Source organism: Pelophylax lessonae (assembly GCF_965119305.1).
Source record: "Pelophylax lessonae genome assembly, chromosome: 3".
Taxonomy (NCBI): domain Eukaryota; kingdom Metazoa; phylum Chordata; class Amphibia; order Anura; family Ranidae; genus Pelophylax; species Pelophylax lessonae.
Window position 1 is genome coordinate 386,776,031 of NC_138770.1, and position 23,263 is coordinate 386,799,293.

At 40.2% G+C, this 23,263-nt stretch overlaps 1 protein-coding gene across 2 annotated transcripts in view; it reads left to right on the forward strand.

The window, feature by feature from the left end:
* GRIK2 (glutamate ionotropic receptor kainate type subunit 2) overlaps nt 1-23,263 on the forward strand; it is a 994,545-nt gene that overhangs the window by 627,828 nt on the left and 343,454 nt on the right. The gene's annotated exons all lie outside the window — the stretch shown is intronic.

Genomic DNA, 23,263 nt, shown 5'->3' on the forward strand with positions numbered 1-23,263 from the left:
CTATTCCGCTATTTAATCAAAAACCTTTGGGGATCAGTTAAATTGGGGGATAGTCTGTGTTGGTACGTGTGAGAGAGATCCACCTTTCCAAGTTGTTGGGGTTCATCTCATACTTCTGAAGGTTTGACGGTGCTGCCTGTTCCATACTCCCCCTACTCCTCATCTAGCCTTTTAGGGGTACAAACAATAGTAATTGGGGCCCAGTGTGGTTGTGTACGTGTGATATACATACACTTTTTTTGGATCATATTTTCTATTCCGCTATTTAATCAAAAACCTTTGGGGATCAGTTAAATTGGGGGATAGTCTGTGTTGGTACGTGTGAGAGAGATCCACCTTTCCAAGTTTTTGGGGTTCATCTCATACTTCTGAAGATTTGAGGGTGCTGCCTGTTCCATACCCCCCCTACTCCTCATCTAGCCTTTTAGGGGTACAAACAATAGTAATTGGGGCCTAGTGTGGTTGTGTACGTGTGATATACATACACTTTTTTTGGATCATATTTTCTATTCCGCTATTTAATCAAAAACCTTTGGGGATCAGTTAAATTGGGGGATAGTCTGTGTTGGTACGTGTGAGAGAGATCCACCTTTCCAAGTTGTTGGGGTTCATCTCATACTTCTGAAGGTTTGAGGGTGCTGCCTGTTCCATACTCCCCCTACTCCTAGCCTTTTAGGGGTACAAACAATAGTAATTGGGGCCTAGTGTGGTTGTGTACGTGTGATATACATACACTTTTTTTGGATCATATTTTCTATTCCGCTATTTAATCAAAAACCTTTGGGGATCAGTTAAATTGGGGGATAGTCTGTGTTGGTACGTGTGAGAGAGATCCACCTTTCCAAGTTGTTGGGGTTCATCTCATACTTCTGAAGGTTTGAGGGTGCTGCCTGTTCCATACTCCCCCTACTCCTAGCCTTTTAGGGGTACAAACAATAGTAATTGGGGCCTAGTGTGGTTGTGTACGTGTGATATACATACACTTTTTTTGGATCATATTTTCTATTCCGCTATTTAATCAAAAACCTTTGGGGATCAGTTAAATTGGGGGATAGTCTGTGTTGGTACGTGTGAGAGAGATCCACCTTTCCAAGTTGTTGGGGTTCATCTCATACTTCTGAAGGTTTGAGGGTGCTGCCTGTTCCATACCCCCCCTACTCCTCATCTAGCCTTTTAGGGGTACAAACAATAGTAATTGGGGCCTAGTGTGGTTGTGTACGTGTGATATACATACACTTTTTTTGGATCATATTTTCTATTCCGCTATTTAATCAAAAACCTTTGGGGATCAGTTAAATTGGGGGATAGTCTGTGTTGGTACGTGTGAGAGAGATCCACCTTTCCAAGTTGTTGGGGTTCATCTCATACTTCTGAAGGTTTGAGGGTGCTGCCTGTTCCATACCCCCCCTACTCCTCATCTAGCCTTTTAGGGGTACAAACAATAGTAATTGGGGCCTAGTGTGGTTGTGTACGTGTGATATACATACACTTTTTTTGGATCATATTTTCTATTCCGCTATTTAATCAAAAACCTTTGGGGATCAGTTAAATTGGGGGATAGTCTGTGTTGGTACGTGTGAGAGAGATCCACCTTTCCAAGTTGTTGGGGTTCATCTCATACTTCTGAAGGTTTGAGGGTGCTGCCTGTTCCATACTCCCCCTACTCCTCATCTAGCCTTTTAGGGGTACAAACAATAGTAATTGGGGCCCAGTGTGGTTGTGTACGTGTGATATACATACACTTTTTTTGGATCATATTTTCTATTCCGCTATTTAATTTAACTGGGCCTCCATGCGAGACCTGTGTGCCTTGTTGCGCTGTTTTGAGTACTCCACCAACATGGCCAGTGGCAATGACGCCGTTCTCAGCTTAACTATCCCACTTCTATGCCTCCTTGAAAAAACAATTCGGGCGATGATGGAAGAGGATGTGGCACAGGATGAGGAGGAGGAGGAGGATGAAGAGGTAACATTTCCAAGGCTTTCAGGGCAGTCATTCGCAAGGGGCTCCGAGGGTGGGTTCCTGCACACGCAAACGCCAGGGACGCAATTGTCCAGCAGGGGCACAGTTCTGGAGGATGAGGAGGATGAGGAGGAGGAGGAGCTGGAGGAGGAGATGGAACCATGTTCACAGCAGGGTGGCACCCAGGCCAGCTCATGGCCATCACTGGTGCGTGGCTGGGGGGATACAGAGGACACGGACGATACACCTCCCACAGAGGACAGCCTTTCGTTGCCTCTGGGCAGCCTGGCACACATGAGCGATTACATGCTGCAGTGTCTCCACAACGACCGCCGAGTTGCCCACATTCTAACTTGTGCTGATTACTGGGTGGCCACGCTGCTGGATCCCCGTTACAAGGACAACGTACCGTCCTTAATTCACTCACTGGAGCGCGATCGCAAGATGCGCGAGTACAAGCGCACGCTGGTAGACGCCATGCTGCTGGCATTCCCATCTGACAGCGGGGCCACAGTGGAAGCACAAGGCAGAGGAGGAGGAGGAGGAGGTCGCCAACGCAACCAGGGCACCGCCAGCACCTCAGAAGGCAGGGTTAGCATGGCCGAAATGTGGAAAAGCTTTGTCAGCACGCCACAACAAACAGCAGCACCAGCAGCTCAGATGGAACGTCTTAGCAGGAGGCAGCATTTTACCAACATGGTGGAGCAGTATGTGTGCACACGCCTACATGTAGTGAATGACGGGTCTGCCCCCTTCAACTTCTGGGTCTCCAAATTGGGCACATGGCCTGAGCTTGCCCTTTACGCCTTGGAGGTGCTGGCGTGCCCTGCAGCCAGTGTATTATCTGAACGGGTATTTAGCACGGCTGGGGGCGTTATAACAGACAAGCGCAGCCGCCTGTCCAGAGACAATGTGGACAAGCTCACGTTCATTAAAATGAACCAGGCATGGATCCCACGGGACTTTTCCGTACCTTATGCAGAATAGCAATGGATACCGACCTTACCCACCCATTGTTCCATTTTTGCTCTTTCTCACTCTTTTGGGGTGTACCCTCATTTAAAATTTTTGAAAAGAAGCAGTGTTGGCTACCTCGTCCTCCTCCTCAGGGCCAGATTAATGTAGGGGCTATTGGAGCTGCAGCTCCAGGCCCCTACCTTTTATATAGGCCCCGGGTTGGCCATATTCACTGTTACCGCTCTTCTGTCACTTGTAAACACAGAAGTCTGGCTTCTATGCTCGCTTCCCCAGGCAGCACCCTCAGAACCTCCCCACACAGCGTGAAGGCCGGACAAGGAGGGACAGTTGGCGATGCATGGATGTGTTTATGGGCTTCAGAGACAGCATCCCATGTTGAATTAGGCATGCATGGCTGCACCCTTCCTCCTCTGGGTGCATGGCAAGGCACGGCCCTTAAGGCCCTTCAAAATCCTCAGCACCAAGCCCATGATGCTGTTAATCCGGCCCTGGTCCTCCTCCACCGCCGCTTCCACCTACACCGCCCATAGGTGTGCGCAGCCTATTGCATTAAGGTGTGCACCCCAAAGTTGAAATACACATGCATGTGTTTGCCAGCAGGGAGAGTAATGTATCGGGGCCATGTACCTGTAGGCAAGGAGAAATAGAGCAGAGCAGGTCCCAGGGAGATCTTTCCCATCTCCTCACTGGCAATGCTATGTGCCCTAGGTGATTAGGGTGTGCCCAGGCACACCCAGCACACCCTGTGCGCACGCCTATGTCACCGCCACATCCACCACCACCTCAACCTCCCTCCTACTCCATATGGGCCTCGTCCTTCAGAGATGAAGAAGAACATTGTTTTATTTTTCTGTTTTTTTTTGTTGTTTTAAGTTATTTCCCTATCCACATTTGTTTGCAGAGCACTTGCCATGCTCTTAATTACGTTTTGCTGCCATTTGCAGCACTCTAGCCCTTTCCTTTGGTGTTTTAGAGCCATTTTAGTGCCTTAAAGTTCGGGTCCCCATTGACTTCAATGGGGTTCGGTGTCCGGGAAAAGTTCGGTAAAAGTCCGGGACACGGACCCGGACTTTTTTTTAAAGTTCGGCCGAACCCGTCGAACACGGACATCTAGGTGTCCGCTCAACCCTAATTGTGACGCAACGCGTCGGAAGAAGCCAGGGTGACGTCACTTCCGGTCCACGGCCGAGACCGGAAGTATCGAAACAGACCGCATCGGCGGGATCCTGTATTATTTCCTCACAACCATTAATATCTAAACCGCTGGCATCAAAAGTGATTTTCCCTCCCCAGTGTTATGTGACTCGTTAGTGTTACAAGGTCTCAGATGTGAATGGGGAGCAGGTGTGTTAAATTTGGTGTCATAGCTCTCAGTCACCCATACTGGTCACTGGAAGCTCAACATGGCACCTCAGTTCAAAAACTCTCTGAGGATCTGAAAAAAAGAATTGCTGCGCTACATAAAGATGGCCTAGGCTATAAGAAGGTTGCCAAGACCCTGATACTGAGCTGCAGCACGGTGGACAAGACCATACAGTGGTTTAACAGGACAGGTTCCACTCAGAACAGGCCTCGCTATGGTTGACCAAAGAGTGCGCATGCTCAGTGTCATATCCAGAGGTTGTCTTTGGGAAATAGACATATGAGTGCTGCCAGGATTGCTGCAGAGGCTGAAGGGGTGGGGGTTCAGCCTGTTAGTGCTAAGAACATACACCACACACTGCATGGCTGTTTTCCCAGAAGGAAGCCTCTTCCAAAGATGATGCACAAGAAAGCCCACAAATAGTTGGCTGAAGACAAGCAGACTAAGGATATGGATTACTGGAACCATGTCCTGTGGTCTTATGAGACCAAGATAAACTTATTTGGTTCAGATGATGTCAAGCGTGTGGCGGGGAACAGGTGAGGAGTAGAAAGACAAGTGTGTCTTGCCTACAGTCAAGCATGGTGTTGGGAATGTCATGGTCTGGGGCTGCATGAGTGCTGCTGGCACTGGGGAGCTACAGTTAATTGAGGGAACCATGAATGCCAACATGTACTGTGTAATACTGAAGCAGAGCATGATCCCCTCCTTTCAAAGACTGGGCTGCAGGGCAGTATTCCAACATGATAACAGCCCCAAACACATCTCCAAGACGACCACTGCCTTGCTAAAGAAGCTGAGGGTAAAGGTGATGGACTGGCAAAGCATTTCTCCAGACCTAAACCCTATTGAGCATCTGTGGGGCATCCTTAAATGGAAGGTGGAGGAGCGCAAGGTCTCTAACATCCACCAGCTCCGAGATGTCATCATGGAGAAGTGGAAGAGGACTACAGTGTGAACATGGAGTTCACCTGTGAATCTCTGGTGAACTCCATGCCCAGGAAGGTTAAGGCAGTGCAGGAAAATAATGGTGGCCACACAAACTATTGACACTTCAGGCCAAATTTGGACATTTCCACTTAGGGGTGTACTCACTTTTGTTGCTAGCGGTTTAGACATTAATGGCTGAGTGTTGAGTTATTTTGAGGGGACAGCAAATGTACACTGTTATACAAGCTGTATACTCACTACTTTACATCGAAGCAAAGTGTAATTTCTTCAGTGTTGTCACATGAAAAGATATAACAAAATATTTACAAAAATGTGAGGGGTGTACTCACTTTTGTGAGATACTGTATATATATATATATATATATATATATATATTTTTTTTTTTTTTCCCCAATTGTTGCCAAAAAATTATGAATCCACATTAAAGTACCTGTTCTTATGCATACTGTAAAACGTGTCCAGTGCTTTTGTAACAAACTGTTTAGTCCTTCCAAAGTCACTACTTAATTAATTCCACTTATCATCGGATGGTGCACTGCTGTAGTCGGTGTGATCCTCCACCTCCACACCAGAGAACTCACCAAACTTCTTTGACTCCCTAGTATAGAGTGGGTCAATAAGCACTTTTACAACACAATAATGAAACCAATCCAGAGCCTCTTCCACTGCTCAGAGATATTTCTCTTTACATATATGCCTTAGAGAAAAAATCAGGCATCCATAGTGTAAAACCATTTATATATTTAAAAAAAAGATAAAAACATATAAAGTGCCAACTCATATGTCACAGAGCAATCACCCTGTACAAAGAAATAATAAGCTTCATCTCTTTAAGAAACAGGCTCCACTATTCCCTGTGCAAGCATGGTTCCCGATGATCTACCTCACTTAGAGGTGTACAACTATCTAAATGGTGAAGAAACTGTTCAGTCTGAGGTTGCTCAAGAAGACACGTGGCCAATCAATGAAGTTGGAGGAGAAGCAGTTTAACCCAAAACTGCTTAAGTTTTTTGTTTACTGTTAGAGCAATAAGAATGTGGAACTCCCTTCCGCAATCAGTGGTGTCGACAGGAAGTATTGATAATTTCCAAAAACGTTTAGATGGGAATCCTATTGAACACAATATACAGTATTATGGGAAGTGGTACAGACATAATTACACACACACCCACACAGGTGGAACCGGATGGACTAGTGTCTTTATTCAACCTTACAAACTATTTAACTATGCCATCTTGTCACTTCTGGGAAAACTATGGGAGATGACATTACTTCCTGTAGCTCCTCCTCTAGCAGACAGGAGTATAATAAAGCGTTAAAGCATTGTGTGTATAAATAAATAAATAAATATATATATATATGTATATATATATATATATATATATATATATATATATTGCTCTGATGCTCTGTGCCCCGGCTTCCGTCTCCTGCGACGTAACGCTCGCAGGGGGGTGGAACCAGCAGCAAATTTGAAAAGTAAAACACACAAACACACTGATATATTGTAATCCTATTGGATTACATTACAAAATAAAATAAATTGACATTAGTTTGCCCCCCAGTGCCCTTTCCTGATATATATAGATATACACGTATATCTATATCTATATATAATATATATGTATACGTATACGTATACGTATTAGGTTTCAAACTTTATCATACCCGAGATGTTATAAAGAAGAACACACAGTAAAAAAAAATCATATGTAAATAGCTGGTTTGGGCTGCTCATCCTTAAGAATTAATACAAAAATAATGGTACCACTTTCAGCACCTAAAATTGAAAACAATCATACCGCCAGGGAGGTTAAGATGGATCTCAATAAACTACTCAGAGATGAAAACAACCCTTCACACAATTTAGCAAGAAAAAAAAAAAAGAAGCCTTAAAACTTCTCAAAGAAAATCTGAATATGATTATAAAAAAAATGCTGACATATAGTATATATATATAAATATATATAGAAGAATCCAAGACAATTTTGAAGGACAAGGCTGACTTTAGAACATTAGAGACTGATCCTACAGGAAAAAAAATTTGAATTTTATAGAAGAGGAATTTACACATAACCTCAATCTTAAAAAAAAAAAGGCATTGATCCAAAACCATACTGTATTCTACATTTACAACCTATTGAAAATACATAAATCAGTAACTTGCCCTATAGGAAGACCAGTAATCTCTAGAATAAATTCCTTGACCTTTAGCCTAAAACAGTTATTTGATTTTCACCTTACAAAATGTGTCAAGCTTCTTATATCATTATGGAGATAAGTTGCAGACATCTTTAACAATGTCATGTCAATGTCCCTAAATAGGATCACCCCTATACATTGACTTACTGTGGATTATTCTTCTTTGCTTTTTAACATTCCACGTGATAAAGGCATAGAAATAATCTAAAAAATTTTAGCCACATGCCTCATCATGCCATCCAAACAGAATTACTTTTTGCTCACAGCTATAACGTTCATAATCACCCATAATTATCTTATATTTCTAGACAACTTTTATCTCCAACTATGTGGAACAGGTTTGGATAATCGTATGGCACTCAGTTATGCAAACCTGTCTATGGGAGCGCTCAAGCATTCTATCATTCTTTTTTAAATACATAATTGTTCAGTATTATTACCTTCTATAGGTGGGTGCTACATATTTTTTTTATCTTGAAAATAGACTGTTTAAATAACTTCAACTTTACCCAATACTTAAATAAGAACCTATGGGACCTCACATTTACCGGACAAACTCATACTATAAAGGAACACTAGAAATTAATTAAGATGGCAAGATAACAACTAAAAATCATTTAAAACAATCAACAGTAACAGCTATTTAGATTTCAGGAGCTGTCACTGTCAATTTCAAAAGATTAAAGTGATTGTAAAGTCTCAGGTTTTTCTTTTATTAAAAATAAGAAACATGTTATACTTACCTGACCTGTGTAGTGATTTTGCCCAGATCAGCCCAGATCCTCCTCTTTTTGGGTCCCTTTTAGGCGCTCCTGGCCACTCCCACAGGAGCGGCCAGCTGTGGTGTAACCCGTACCGAACCACAGCTCCATGTGTTCATTCAGATATGGAGCCGTGGCCCAGTCCCACCCCCTCGCATTTTCTAAATGGCTAACTGACTTTGATTGACAGCAGCAGGAGCCACTGCAGTGTCTCAGCCAATCAGGAGGGAGACTCCTGGATGGCTGAGGCAGTTGTGCACATCACTGGATAGAGATGGGGCTCAGGTAAGTATAAGGGGGCTCTGGGGGGCTGAGGGGGGCTGCTGTACACAGAAAGTTTTTTTTAACTCCTAATGCATGGAATACTTTAAGATAAAAAAACTTCTGACTTTACAACTACTTTATGCAGAAACTGCACCTTGGAGGCTGACATTGATATGCAGGTAGAAATATTTAAAGATTGTTTTATGGTGAAATATTACCCAAATGATCAGGTAGACCATACAAAATTTAGGTACAAAAAAAACCTCACTCAAAACACATACCTGCTCCAAACTAACAGAAACTCAACAGGTATCACAATCAACACCACTAAATTTAATACCCACAATAATAACCTAGGTCAAACATCAGACTCAACTTCAAAGAACACATATACAATGACAAAGATCCCAGTTTACTTTCAGGAACAACTCAAAATTGCTGAATAAAAAATACTATAACAGATTTATAAGACTTTGCAAATGTGATACTTTCTGTATTTTATGTCTCAATACCCTTGCCCCAGGTGGATTGAATGAAGTGTTTGTAACTTTCTACATTGCATGGCAGACTTTCTTTTCTTTTCCCTTACTTTTTTTTTTACATTTTTTCTAACATGTTAGTCCCCCCTCCCCCTTTTATTGCTCATCTTTTTTTAGGTTACCTCTCCCTCTGAGCGGGAGACTGGCACCTTTTTTGATAATTTAAAGCAGAACAAAACCTCCTATCCTTTTCATCCAAGGAAGCTACCATCTTAGCCTCTGTTTGACTTGCAACTGCCATGATGTTGCACATGTGATCAGTTATGACAGTTATGACACCAGACATTTGATAGTTTAACAGTTTGGTTGAGAGTACAAGCAAATATGACAGTTAACATTCCCAACATTTTTTGAGACCATTAATCGGGTCTAGTTCCGATGGGTTTAGTTCTGGTTTAGGCACAGAACAGCAGCACAATTGGTTGCTGCTTCAATCCACTGCTGTGCCAATTCACTCTTTATTGTAAGTAGATGCTCTAAGTCATTCATTAAAACAATCTCTAAAAGTTGACATAATTGACAGTATTTTCTCTTATCTAGCTCTGTTTTATAGGGACCTAATTGTCACTAGAGCCAACATGCTCTGTATCTTTGCTTCTGATAGGTAAATATTTTTAATTGTAACAACATTGTTTCCATCTGGAAAAATAAAAAATATTAACTTATTATAGTAATGCATTATAGATATGTGGTCCCACAGTACATTGGCATTATATTCTAAATAATATCATACCACTAGTAATAACATTTAATAATTAATGCTGATATTTCTCATGTTTTAATGACACTTTTATATATTATTTTTATACTTGGGGCAGCACAGTGGCTAAGTGTTAAGCACTTCAGCCCTGATGAAGGGTGGAATTTGCAGCCCCTGAAATGTGCTGGATTTTTAAAATAAATTATGTTTAAAATAAACTGAATTTTAGACTCAAAGATTAGTGTGGCTGTTCAGTTTAAGAATTTACCCGTCTCCACCACAACCTAAGGTGACTGTGGTAACACTTTAGTGTGCAGAAGCTGCCCATCTATTATTCAGATACCTCTTATTTATACCATTAGTATACAGTTGAATATTAACAAAAATATGGGTTCCAGTGCTACTAACCCACAGTTTAAATCAGGTTTTTATTGTCATCTAAATTACTGTTGGGATGACTCATCCCAACTTTTCCCAGAACTGAAAGTGAGGTAAAGTCCAAAATATCAAAGTTATCACTGACACCAGAATACCAAGGGAAAAGGGAAAAGTTGGGAGGACAGTCACTTTTTTCTTATTTCTGATACACAAAGTAAAGAGAAAGTTCCCTGATAGGACAGGAAATAGAACAGAACAATACACATTGACAGAGATTTTAACCCTTTCCCACAGTAAAGTAAAAATCTGTATGTACCCTCATCCTGTAGTTTTCTGCTGTGGGTGGGCTTGCTGGGCCTCACCCACAAATCTATCCTGTGCGCAGGCTATGTGCAGCACAATAATGATTTCACTACTACTTTTACATGGTAATAACTGGATGCGCAAAAGCATTAAGAGCACACAATCCTCGTATACATTATGGATATTGAAGAATATGTTTGTGTGCCTAGAATTCAGCCCTAATATTCATTCACCACAGTACACAAAAAAAAAAAACTTTGGCAAATAACACTTAGGATTATGTTTATAATTCTGTTTATAAAAATTTGAGGTGTCCAAAATATTTTTTTGGTGTACTGTTGTCCTGAATTATGCCTGTCCAGTTTATAATTGGTTGTTTGTCATTTTATTACAACATGCATATTTAGTTCACTTATTCCTAAATATTTATTTTCTGAAGTATTCAAAAGCTTTTTTTTATTTTAGCAACAATTAATGTAATTATAAAGTGAGGCACTTGCCATTTAACTATATTTGTATTGCTTGCAGCTACTTTTCATGAATCAGCCTGCTGTTTTCACAGTACACAAAATGCTGTTCATCCTTTTCTAAATGTAGTAAAATGTGAAGCAATTAAAAAAAAAAAAATAAAGTAAAATAGAAACAAACCAACACACAGCACCGCCACTAGTGATATAAAGTGATAGACTGTAAGCTCTAATGATTCCTCCTGTATTGAATTATATTGTAACTGTATTGTCTTCCCTCATATTGTAAAGCGCTGCATGAACTGTTGGCGCTATTTAAATCCTGTATAATAATATTATTATGCTAAATGACTAAATGTAATAACAAAAAGGGCATACAAGCTTTAGCAACAAAAATAATATTTTTCAGAAATATATAAATAAGTTATTTTTTTTATCACAAGATAAAATTAATCTAGCTCAAATTAATCTATTATAATATAAAGTCAACCAAAACCCTCTGTGTCCAGATCAAAATAATCTTATAGTGATTACAACCAAAAGTAACAATTGTTTCAAGTTATTAAGTTATCAGATTCTAATTTAATATCATAGGATGGAATCTGTATAGCAAATACCATCTGAATGCTCTGCATGAAGTTACATTTTATATTATAAAATACAGTAAGGCAAAAAAGTATTTGATCCCCTGCTGATTTTGAACGTTTGCCCACTGACAAATAAATAATCAGGCTATTTTTAATGGTAGATTTATTTTAACAGTGAGAGACAGAATATCAACAAAAATATCAAGAAAAACACAATTAAAAAAAGTTGTAAATTGATTTGCATTTTAATGTGTGAAATAGGTATTTGATCTCCTATCAATCAGCAAGATTTCTGGCTCCCAGGTGTCTTCTATACAGGTAACAAGCTATAAACAAGCTCTTAAAGGAAGTGCCCCTCATCTCAGCTTGTTACCTGTATAAAAGACAGAAGTAATCAATCAATCAGATTCCAATCTCTCCGCCATGACCAAGACCAAAGAGCTGTCCAAGGAGGAAAGGGTTGTAGACCTACACAAGCCTGGAATGGTCTACAAGACCATGACCAAGAAGCTTGGTGAGAGGGTGACAACAGTTGGTGCAATTATTCACAAATGGAAAAAACACAAAGTAATTGTGAATCTCCCTCAGTCTGGGGCTCCATGCAAGTTCTCACCTCGTGGAGTTTCAATGATCATGAGGAATCAGGCCAGAACTACACGGGGGAATGATCTCAAGGCAGCTGGGACCATGGTCACCAATAAAACAATTGGTAACACACTAAACTGTGAAGGACTGAAATCCTGAAGCACTCACAAGGTCCCCTTGCTCAAGACAGCACATTTACAGGCCCATCTGAACTTTGCTAATGAACATCTGAGTGATTAAGAGGAGAACTGGGTGAAAGTGTTGTGGTCAGATGAGACCAAAAACAAGCTCTTTGGCATCAACTTAACTCGCTGTGTTTGGAGGAGGAAGAATGATGGCTATGACTCCAAGAACTGTAAGGAGGAGGGGGTGCACACCGGTCAGAGGCTGCCTGTAGTGGATAATTCCAATGAAGGACTGCAGTATTCTTCACAGCTGGGTGCTCGCTAGGGTCTGTAGCCCACGAAGTCCATAGGTCAAAGCAAAGAAAAAGCAGCACCTCCAGCGATAAAAGAAACAATATTTTATTGAAGAATCACAGGTCCAAAAATCAACATAGCACAGGAGCCCACAGTTCAGCAGACGTGTTTCACACAAAGTGCTTAATCATACATGATTAACATGATTATCATGATTAAGCACTTTGTACTGTGTGCTCCTGTGCTATGTCGACTTTTGGACCTGTGATTTTTCAAAAAAAAAAAGTTTATTTTATCGCTGGAGGTTCTGCTTTTTCTTTGCTTTGACCTATGACCCCAAGAACACCATCCCTACCTTCAAACATGGAGGTGGAAACAACATGCTTTGGGGTGTTTTTTCTGATAAGGGGACAAGACAAATTCACTGCATCAAAGGGACGATGGACAGGGCCACATACCATCAAATCTTGGGGGAGAACCCCCTTTCCTCAGCCAGGGCATTGAAAATGGGTTGTGGATGGGTATTTCAGCATGACAATGATCCAAAACACACATAGAAGGCAACAAAGAAGTGTCTCAAGAAGAAACATATTAAGGTCCTGGAGTGGCCTTGTCAGTTTCCAGACCTTAATCCTATAGAAAATATGTGGAGGGAGCTGAAGGTTTGAGTTACCAAACATCAGCCTCAAAACCTTAATGACTTGAAGAGGGTCTGCAAAGAGGAGTGGGACAAAATCCCTCCTAAGATGTGTGTGTGTAAACCTGGTGGGCAACTACAAGAAATGTCTTACCTCTGTGATTGCCAACAAGAGATTTGTCACCAAGTACTAAGTCATGTTTTGCAAAGGGGATCAAATTAAACACTTATTTCACTCATTAAAATGCAAATCAATTTATAACTTTTTGAAATGCATTTTTCTGGATATTTTTGTTGTTATTATGTCTCTCACTGTTAAAATAAACCTACCAATAAAATTTTAGACTGATAATTTCTTTGTCAGTGTGCAACGCAGAAAAATCAGCAAAAGGATCAAAAAATGTTTTCCTTCCCTGTACATCTGTAATATATTATTATTTTACTATGCTTAACCCTAGAAAGTGCTATTTACCTTTTCTTGAAACAGAAAGATAAAATTATTTGGTGAGTGACATTTCAGATCAGAGGAAAACAATATGAATAGTATATGTGACAAAAAAGCGGCAACAAAAAAAGTTAATTAAATTTAGAAAAACCTCAATCTCTTTCAAATAATACTCTGAAATACATTAAAAATTGCATAATCACATCTGTTTTCTTTATTTAAATAAATTATTATAGAAAAACTTATAGAAAACACTGAAAATGATTGGAAACCCAGGGAAGATTTATAAAAAGATAAAACTGTTAAAAGCATATGCTCCCCAAAAAAGAAAATACAGCAATTTTGACCTTTAAATAAGCCCTGCATAGTATGTCTTGCATACTTTTTTTAATAGTTGTAATTCTGAATTAGCCAAGCCACAGAGAAAGTGAGGAATAAACCTAGGTCCAATAAGCATACAATGCAATTTAACAGTTCATAAAGCAGCAAAATTAAATCCTTCTTGAAGATTTATTGAATTTTATTGAATAAAATGGTGTGCAGGATTTGTCAGCAAGTGTGAATTAGGTAAAATGATTTCAGGGACAATCTATTTTATTACCTGTTGATGTTGTAAACTATTCAAGGCATCTCTTGTTAATTCTTATTAATTAATTATAGTACATAGGATTACCAAATACAAAATAGTATGTATTTAGAAGTTTTAGTATAGTCACAGTAGACTGAGCTTGTAAGAGCCAAGGCTTTCTAGACATAAATCTTTAAGCCAATTGGAAGCACAATGGCTAAATGGTTAGCACTTCTGTCTGGCAGCACTAGGGTCGTTGGTTCCAATCCCATACACAGCACTACCTGTACTGAGTTTGCATGTTCTCCCTCCTTGCCTGCCTTGGTTTCCTTCCACACTCCAAAAACATGCTGGAAAGTTAATTGGCTTCTGTCTAAATTGGCCCTAGTATTTTTATACATGCATGTGAGTTAGGAAACTTAGATTGTAAACTCCTTGAGGACAGGGACTGATGTCATTGTACAATTTATGTGTTAAAGCGCTGCATAAATTGATGGCGCTATATAAGTATAAATAAGTATAGTATATACATTAACACACTTACACACACCCTTTGGTTTACAAATTCTCGAAGGACTACGTATATGTTTTCAAAAGAGAGGGCACATCAGTAGTGGTCTATCACTGAAACCTTGTTCTGAGCAAGGTAGTGTGTCACTGCGCTGGCTCATTCACTTGGGTATGAACATTTTAGGGTTTTTTTTTTCAACTCTGTAAACATCAGGCTTTTTACAGGAGGAGGTAAAGCTCCACCTATTGACTAGTAAGATACATAATATATAATATTTCACTTTTTCTTTACCTGTCTAAAAAAAGAAAAACAGTTTCATAAATTATATTTTTTGTTCTGATCAGTATAAATAACAAAAAAATAAACAAAGAACAAAAACAAAACACTACACATACATTCCCTTCAAAGAAGAAGTTTTGATAGAAAACATAGGGAGAGTTAGTCTGACAATATCTTACTTTAAATGTTTTGACATAAACAGCCAAAATTAAGAAAAACTACATCACACTATTGGATTTTTCTGTTGGCATGATTAGGGAAATTTCTATCTTCTTGTGTTGATAAAAAATATGAACCATGGGTTCTTCCTGATCTCAGGAGGTAATACATCTGTCCCAGATCTTTGGAATCAGACTCTCTCTATTGGGACTGGACTATCTACAAACTTCAAGTTTCTCATTATTTTGGCACTGTGACACCTCTCTTTAATAACCTGGCTTTTCCACCTGCCGTAAAAACCTCAATAGTTGGACCATGAAAAAAACACAACTATATAAGCGCTAAGAAATCCATCCACATCGCATGGTATATTGAAATGAACAATAAAAGTCCAATAGGGGAATCTCTTGTTTAAAAAAGTCTTATGGGGGCAATCATGAAGAATATGATAAAAACAGTCCTGCTGTACCTGGCAGCTTTTGGTCAGAGATGAAGGAGGGAACTCTGGAGCAACATGAAAAACAAAAACAGGAAAAGCGCTCTGGGTGCAGAGTGCTTTAATATAAGTAAATAGAAGTAAAAGATAAGCAGCAACTCACAAACATCAGGTCATGAACAAGTGTGTAAAAAGATCCACCGGGTGGTGCCATCCCTCTGTTGAAAGCGCGCTATGCCTAACACTTGTGGAGCCGTGGAGCAGGAGAAAAGGTGGCCGACCTTAGTCCCGATGTGTCCCGGCCACCTTTTCTCCTGCTCCACAAGTGTTAGGCATACCACACTTTCAACAGAGGGATGGCACCACCCGGTGGATCTTTTTACACACTTGTTCATGACCTGATGTTTGTGAGTTGCTGCTTATCTTTTACTTCTATTTACATTTATTAAAGCAGTCTGCACCCAGAGTGCTTTTCCTGTTTTTGTTTTTAATAGTTGGACCATGGTCTGAGAACATTCATCATAGAATAGGTAAAGTAATACAAACAGAAGCCAGTATTATCTCTATAGAAGTGGGTATATGTGAAACCAAACCAAACCAACCTTTTGTTTTAGAGACACCAACTCCAATCTATTCAATCAAATCACAAATAAGTGCCATGTTACATCATCCATCCAGAAAAAATATAAAAAGATGCAAACATAAACTGTGGGTACGTGCAATTGGTAAATTAATAGATACAAACAAAATACAAAGAATATAATTACGCAGAAGTTATTTTCATGCAATGATAAAATATATTAAGGTGAATTTCAAAAATATTTGTGAAACTGTGAGTCCATTACAAAAAATCCAAATAGGGCTTCATAATCTGGATTATCTATGTAGTAGTGCTCCAAAACCATAAATCAATGCGTCACCACACTCTTGCCCCCCCCCCCCCCATTGGTATTCTCCTAGCCTCAGGGAGTGTGACCTTACAATTAAGTATGGCAAACTGCACTTTTGAGCCTCTCCTGGGCTCAGTCAATATGGATCAGGATCTCCCGGCATCTATGTTACTTTAACCACCCCACCAGTAGGTGTCATCAGGTGCATATAGATGAAAAAGCTCCAATAGTGCTTATATCATAAAAACATATACTTTATTTAAAAAACAAGAGAGGTACTCACATATTCCTGGTGCTTCCAGAGCACCAGGCTACATCAGGTATTCAATAACAAAGTGTGTTACCCAAAACGCCGCACAATCACCATCTCCTCGTTCCTCGTGAGGTTACGAGTGTCACCACCATCCTTGCCCCTCCCCTACGCATGTCGACACAGGGATCTTGTGTCTTCCTCAGGGGAATTGCAATAGAAATACCCCTGAGGAAGACACGTGGTTTGTTATGTGTTACTTTGTTATGTGTAATAAGCTTCATTTATAAGTTTATATAGTCTAAAAAAAAATAAAAATATGTAGTATATTATTACTTAGTAGTCTATTAAGTGTGTTTACTTTTTTTTTCTTTTGGATGTTGGATATATTTTTTTATGCCTTTAAAAGCATCCAGAGTTTGCCCAATCTATAAAATTGCCATATGCATGACCAGCTTTAGAGTGCCAAATCAATGCACCAGCAGGACAATGTAAATAATAAAGTACATTTATTTTTGAGGGTGTGGTAAAGGACGTACTGACAAAATCATTGAAAACCTTGATTGGTCGTCATGACTTTGACCATAATTTCAATATGTTGTTCTGAGAAGGGTTAACAAGTCTAAAACAGAATGCAAGTTTTCATACATTGGTCCATATCGGTACTATAAACAAGTGGATATGAATGTGCCGCATGATTGTTTGCTTGGTCTCATCTTTTGTTCTTAATGAGGATTTACCCCATTTTCTAGTTTTTTAACATTTAGCTGCTTTCTTTCTTAAGAATCCATTGCTGTGCTTTACAATCTGTTAATGCGGTCTGACTTCTAAATCTGCCTGACTGTATCTCTATCTCTCTCTCTCTCTCTCTCTCCCTCTCCCTCTCTCTTTATATATATATATATATATATATATATATATATATATTCAGGAGGAAATTATATTGTCTTGGCTAAAAATGTGCAGCCAATACAACACTGTGCCTTTTCTTTAATGCAGCTAGAGTAGCAGAAGCAACAACTCCCCCTATTGTTTTATACACCTGCACACACAACATATAAAAGTGCATATATGTCCAACAACATATTAATGTCTACAGTCATTTGTGGTTCATCAAAACTGTCAACTCTATATTGTGCTGTAAAAACATGAAGTTTACAGCAGAGGAGCAAACTTTCTTTTCATTAGATTTAATGCTTTCTCTATGCCATTTTATATGTAAATTAAAAACTAGATAATCAGCATTCAGCATACTAAACTTGCCATGTGCCAATCACTGTGAGTTCTTTGAAGAGCAAGTAGGCATTAAAAATACACATTTTGTGCACTTTACTGCTGACAGTTCACTAGAATTTATGTCCTATAACTTTTAATGATAGTTCTGTATATTTCAGGAATGCCTAAGACACATTTTAAGAAAGGAACTGTCAACTAAAATAATGATAAGCTCCTCAAAATGACATACCTTGTACTGCTGCTGAAAGCTGCTGAGTGACAAGAAGTTGCTACTGACAATCACAGCGCATGCTTTGTTGTACTATTCAGTATGGGTTTCCCCAAATTCTGTGGCTCCTCCAGGCTTCAAACATGAAGACGGTGGATAGATTGTTTTATGCATTATAGATGATATGCCAGTCTGTTACCAAATCTCAACTGTCTGTCTAAATTTATAATCATTTATGTGCAAAGAAAACTTTAGCAGATTTAACCATATCATTTTCATTAGAATCTTTGTCATTCTTACACCAGTACAACTTACACTGTTTATTTATAATAATTGTTATAACTAAAAGCTTATGTTATGTTATGTTAACCCTTTTTTATTAAGGGTCCTTTCACACGGCCGCTCCGTGTGTCCGCAAATCATCCCATCCGTTTGCGGATGATTTGTGGACATAATGTAAGTGAATGGCACTGCGGGTGTCAGCGGAATACCATCCGCTGACACCCGATTTTCCTCCTTTCAGTTCTGTTCCGTTTTTACAAATGGAACAGAACCCCATTTTTTCTTCCGTGTAAAAAACGGAAAGGAAGGAAAATCGGATGTCAGCGGTGTATACCCTTAGTATTGGATAACTCAAAACAATTTTATAGCTCAACTTTTTACCAAAATGTTTAACTAAACCCCAAATAAAATGAATAAACTGTAAAAGACTAAAATACTAGTCATGAAGGGACTTCATTTTATGAAGTTTATTTATGCTTTGCTTTTATGAAGCTTATTTACTAATCAACTCATTATTGCATTCACTTTGACTTTATGCAAATACATTTTTGGGGAATATGTCTCTCTCTCTCTCACTCTCTCTCTCTCTCTCTCTCTCTCTCTCTCTCTCTATATATATATATATATATATATATATATATATATATATATATATATATATATATATATATATGTTTACAATTTATATATAAATATATGAACCTTGTTTATGCACAGTCATGGTGTAACAGGAAGGGGCCATCCCCAAATTGTTCCCACAAGGTTGGGAGCAGGAAGTTATCCAAAATCTCTTGGTATGCTGATGCCTTAAGATTTCCCTTCACTAGAACTAAGGGGCCAAGCCCAACCCCTGAAAGTCAACCCCACACCATAATCCCCCTTCCACCAAATGATTTGGGCCAGTGCACAAAGGAAGGTCCATAAAGGCATGGCTGAGCGAGTTTTGGGTAGAGGAACTTGACTAGCCTGCACAGAGTCCTGACCTCAACTCGAAAAAACACCTTTGGGATGAACTAGAGCCAGGCCTTCTCACCAACATCAGTGCCTGACCTCATAAATGCACTTCTGGAAGAATGGTCAAGCATTCCCATAGATACACTCCTAAACCTTGTGGACAGCCTTCCCAGAAGAGTTGAAGCTGTTATAGCTGCAAAGGGTGGGCCACCTCATTACTGAACCCTATGGACTAAGACTGAGATGCCATTAAAGTTCATGTGTGTGTAAAGGCAGGCATCCTAATACTTTTGGTAATATAGTGTATATATAAAATCAGTTAGTCATTAGATTGTTGTGAGGTTCATAGTCACATGCTGGCACTGCTAAATATTGCTTGAACATAAATGAGGCTGGGGAAGGTAAGTATTGTGGAAAAAATGTAAAAGTATTCAGGGGGTCAGCGTTATTGTTTATAAATTTGGAAAATAGTGTTGTGGCAACTATATGATATAACTTGCTGCATAACAGTAAAGTAATAATTTAAAAAACAACTTGATATTGTTTGTTGTCAATGCAATCGTATTCAGTAATGAAATTCATAGTTGCATTAAAATTTGCGCTATAAGTTGTGACCCATAAAATATACTAAGGTTACAGAAAAACAAGGTTTTGGCTGCTGTCATCCTTAGATATTACATCAGTCGTATGTGATAAACACACACACTATTAATATCTAGTGGTATCATAATATAGGCAATGTAATAAGACATAGAAACTCCCAGAAAAGGCTGCAGGCAAAGAAGTAACTAAAAGTAATATGTTGGCATCTTTCCTGAAATAATAGGAAGATTTCATGAAGTCTGTTTAATATACAGTGCAGGAAAAAACCTAAAGTAAAGAAAATACACTGTATACTAGTAATAGCGTCAAATGATAGGGATAATTATTGTGTTTTCTTTTTAAAGCCTAGAATTTAATGGCCTAGAGTTGTTCTTAAAAAAAGTTGTCCTCCATTTCACATTTTTAGTTAATCAGCAATTATTAATCTGCTTAAAGTGATATTAAAGGCAAAAATGTTTAAAAAAAAAAAATAACAAGCGTGCAGTTTTTCACAGAGTATCCCCCATCCTCCCATTCCACCTTACTCCTGTTTAGTGCCCCCAGAGCAAGCAGCTTGCAATGGGGGCACCCAACCAGGTGCACTCTTGAGCTGCTGCTGCTGCTGCTGCTGCTCTACGTGTCTGTACAGCCATGGAGTGTGGCATGGCCCCACCCCCTCTTTCCCCTCATTGGCTCACTGGCTGTGATTGAGAGCAGCAGAAGCCAATGGTTTCCACTGCTGTCTCAACCAATGAGGTGGAGAGTCTCTAGAGAGCTGATGCTCTTGTGCACATCACTGGATCAAGAGGCAACTCAGGTAATTATTTGGGGGGGGAGCAGAAGGTTTTTTTACCTTCATGCATAGAATGCATGAAGGTAAAAAACCTTTAGCCTTTAGAAACACTACAAGTATAAGCATCAAACAAGTAATTTTGTAGCCTTAAGGCTGGTTTCACACTGCTGTGCAGAGCAACTCACAGCAGGGTTGCGGTGTGTTCCTGTTCTCTATTTCAGGGATGAATCAGGCCTGAATTTTTGCCTGAATTTGTCTCTGAAATGGAGCCAAAGACTCACAGGACCCTTGTGCAATTCCCTCCGCACCCGCCATGGAGATGTGTGACCCACCTCCATTGAGTGCCAGTCACAGTCTCCTGTCATGCGAACTGGATGCGGGGAAACCCCCATCCAATTCACATAAGTGTGAATGTGAACCCAGCCTAAAACAATTGTCTAGTCCAGCCACATTAGGTGCCTGCATGTTTTTCACCTACATGCTGTTACCCAGAAGATGTGAGATTTAATTTACCTCAGACAATATTCGGGTCAAATGAGAGTTCTTTGACCATGAGTGAAAGCTTCAAAACAGCAATATTAGTTTTATTGGTATATAGCCTGAAAGCCTAAATTAATTTACAACAATCTATCTATAGTACATACAGGGCCGGTGCTAGACTATTTTATGCCCTAGGCAAGACCAGCTACTTGCGCCCCCCCCCCCGCAAAAAAGGGAAGGGGTTAAAAACTCCTCTATGTGACCCTGATCTGATGGTTCCTCTATGTTATGCTTTCATACCCAGTGACCCCCATATTCCTCCATTTCACATAGAGGTACACAGGGACTTTGATGTTTTTCCATGTCACACCCTGGGACCCCAATATTACTCCATGTCATGCTGTCATACCCACTGACCCCGATGTACCTCTATGTCAGATCCTGATGTTTTTCCATGTCACATTTGGGATCCTGATGTTCCTCCGTGTCACACCTGGGGACCCTGATGTTCCTCTGTGTCACACCTGGGGACCCCAATCCCCCATGGCACACCCAGGGACCCCAATTCCTCATGGCACACCTGGTGACCCCGAACCCCTATTAAACACAATGGCTCCTGGTGGATGGAAAAGCAGCAGTCAGAGAGCTCCACACGTCCTTCATCACCAACCTCCTCAGACCATTCCGGTGCCTCATCGCTTCTGCCCCAGTAAAGGTTCCGCCCTCTAGTGCCGAGCTCTGGCTCAGGTGCAGCTCTCCTCCGCTCCCTGCTTAATACCGACCCAGGGAAATAAACGGCTGCCCACCAGCTCTGTGCAGAGAGTCACTTGCCGCTCAGCTCCACCTGAAGAGGATCATCATGCAGGCAGCACTCTGGGGGGCTCCCTTCTTGCCTTTTGGGGCACCTCTAACAGTGGTGGAAAGCCAGGGCCTGGTAGTTCCACCACTGCCCAAGACACTTGGCATCTTCCGCTGTCCCTTCTCCCCCCCCCACCTCTGCCCCTCGCCTTAGCTCACAATAATCATTCATGATGGAGAGAGAGTGCCGACTCCTGGCTGCGCCCCTAGGTGGCAATGCGCCCTAGGCGGCTGCCTAGTTTGCCTAGTGGAAGCACCAGCCCTGAGTACATACAAAAATGGAAAATATTCCTAGTTTAACCGAACAAATATAGAGTATGATACTCATATACAAACACAGCACTACCAACACAAAGAGGATAAGCACTGTATACCTTAAAAGTCTATAGTTACCCTTCCCATGGGAGTTTCATAATGCAAGAGAGGAAGTTCCTCTCCCTTTACCTTCACTATTATAGATCTATATTGCATAGACTTGTATAGGGCTATTCTGATTGGTTCAGCTACCCTGCCCTGTTCCTCCCTCTGGGCGTATCTCGTTCAGGATTGGACAACTTCCTCCTCGCCTAGTTTAGCATAATTCAGCCCCTTGCTAACCCCTCCTCTCTGTTGGAGGGAGAATTTAAGTATACCTGTTGGTTTGCTCTGAAATTGAAAATTAAGATATGCAAGGTTCATCTCCGGAGCACATTGTCCAACCCTTCAACAGATAGTCCATCTTAATTGCATATCTTAATGAGAGTTCTTTGATATGGAAACTGAAATAAGGGCGGACATGACATAGTCTTTTCATCCTATAGCATAGGCCCCAGGATGTCTGGCTCACCGGAATTTAATTACAGGGTGATACTGTCAGTATGTGTTTAAATGTAAATAGCAGGTGCCCCCTGGTAGCTCAGGCATAAACTCATAAGGCAACAATGCCTAGTAGGTGGCTAGGAGCTGTCAATTACAGCCCTCACTCAAAATGTCTGTGCAAATGCTAAGACTGTGCTGTGTCCTGTCATAAGAAAAGCAGCAGCGATATTAGGAAATTAAAAAAGAAATTACTCCCGGAATACCATTTTACAATGCATAGATTAGTGACAGGTGAGATGGCATATATTGAATGCTGAAAAGTACCTGTATCTTTTATATTTATCCTTCAAAGGAAAAGCATATTCTATAGTGTTCACATTTGGGATGTTCTCTAAATCGTGAAGGAGGAATAACCCCAGTCACAGTGAAAAACATAG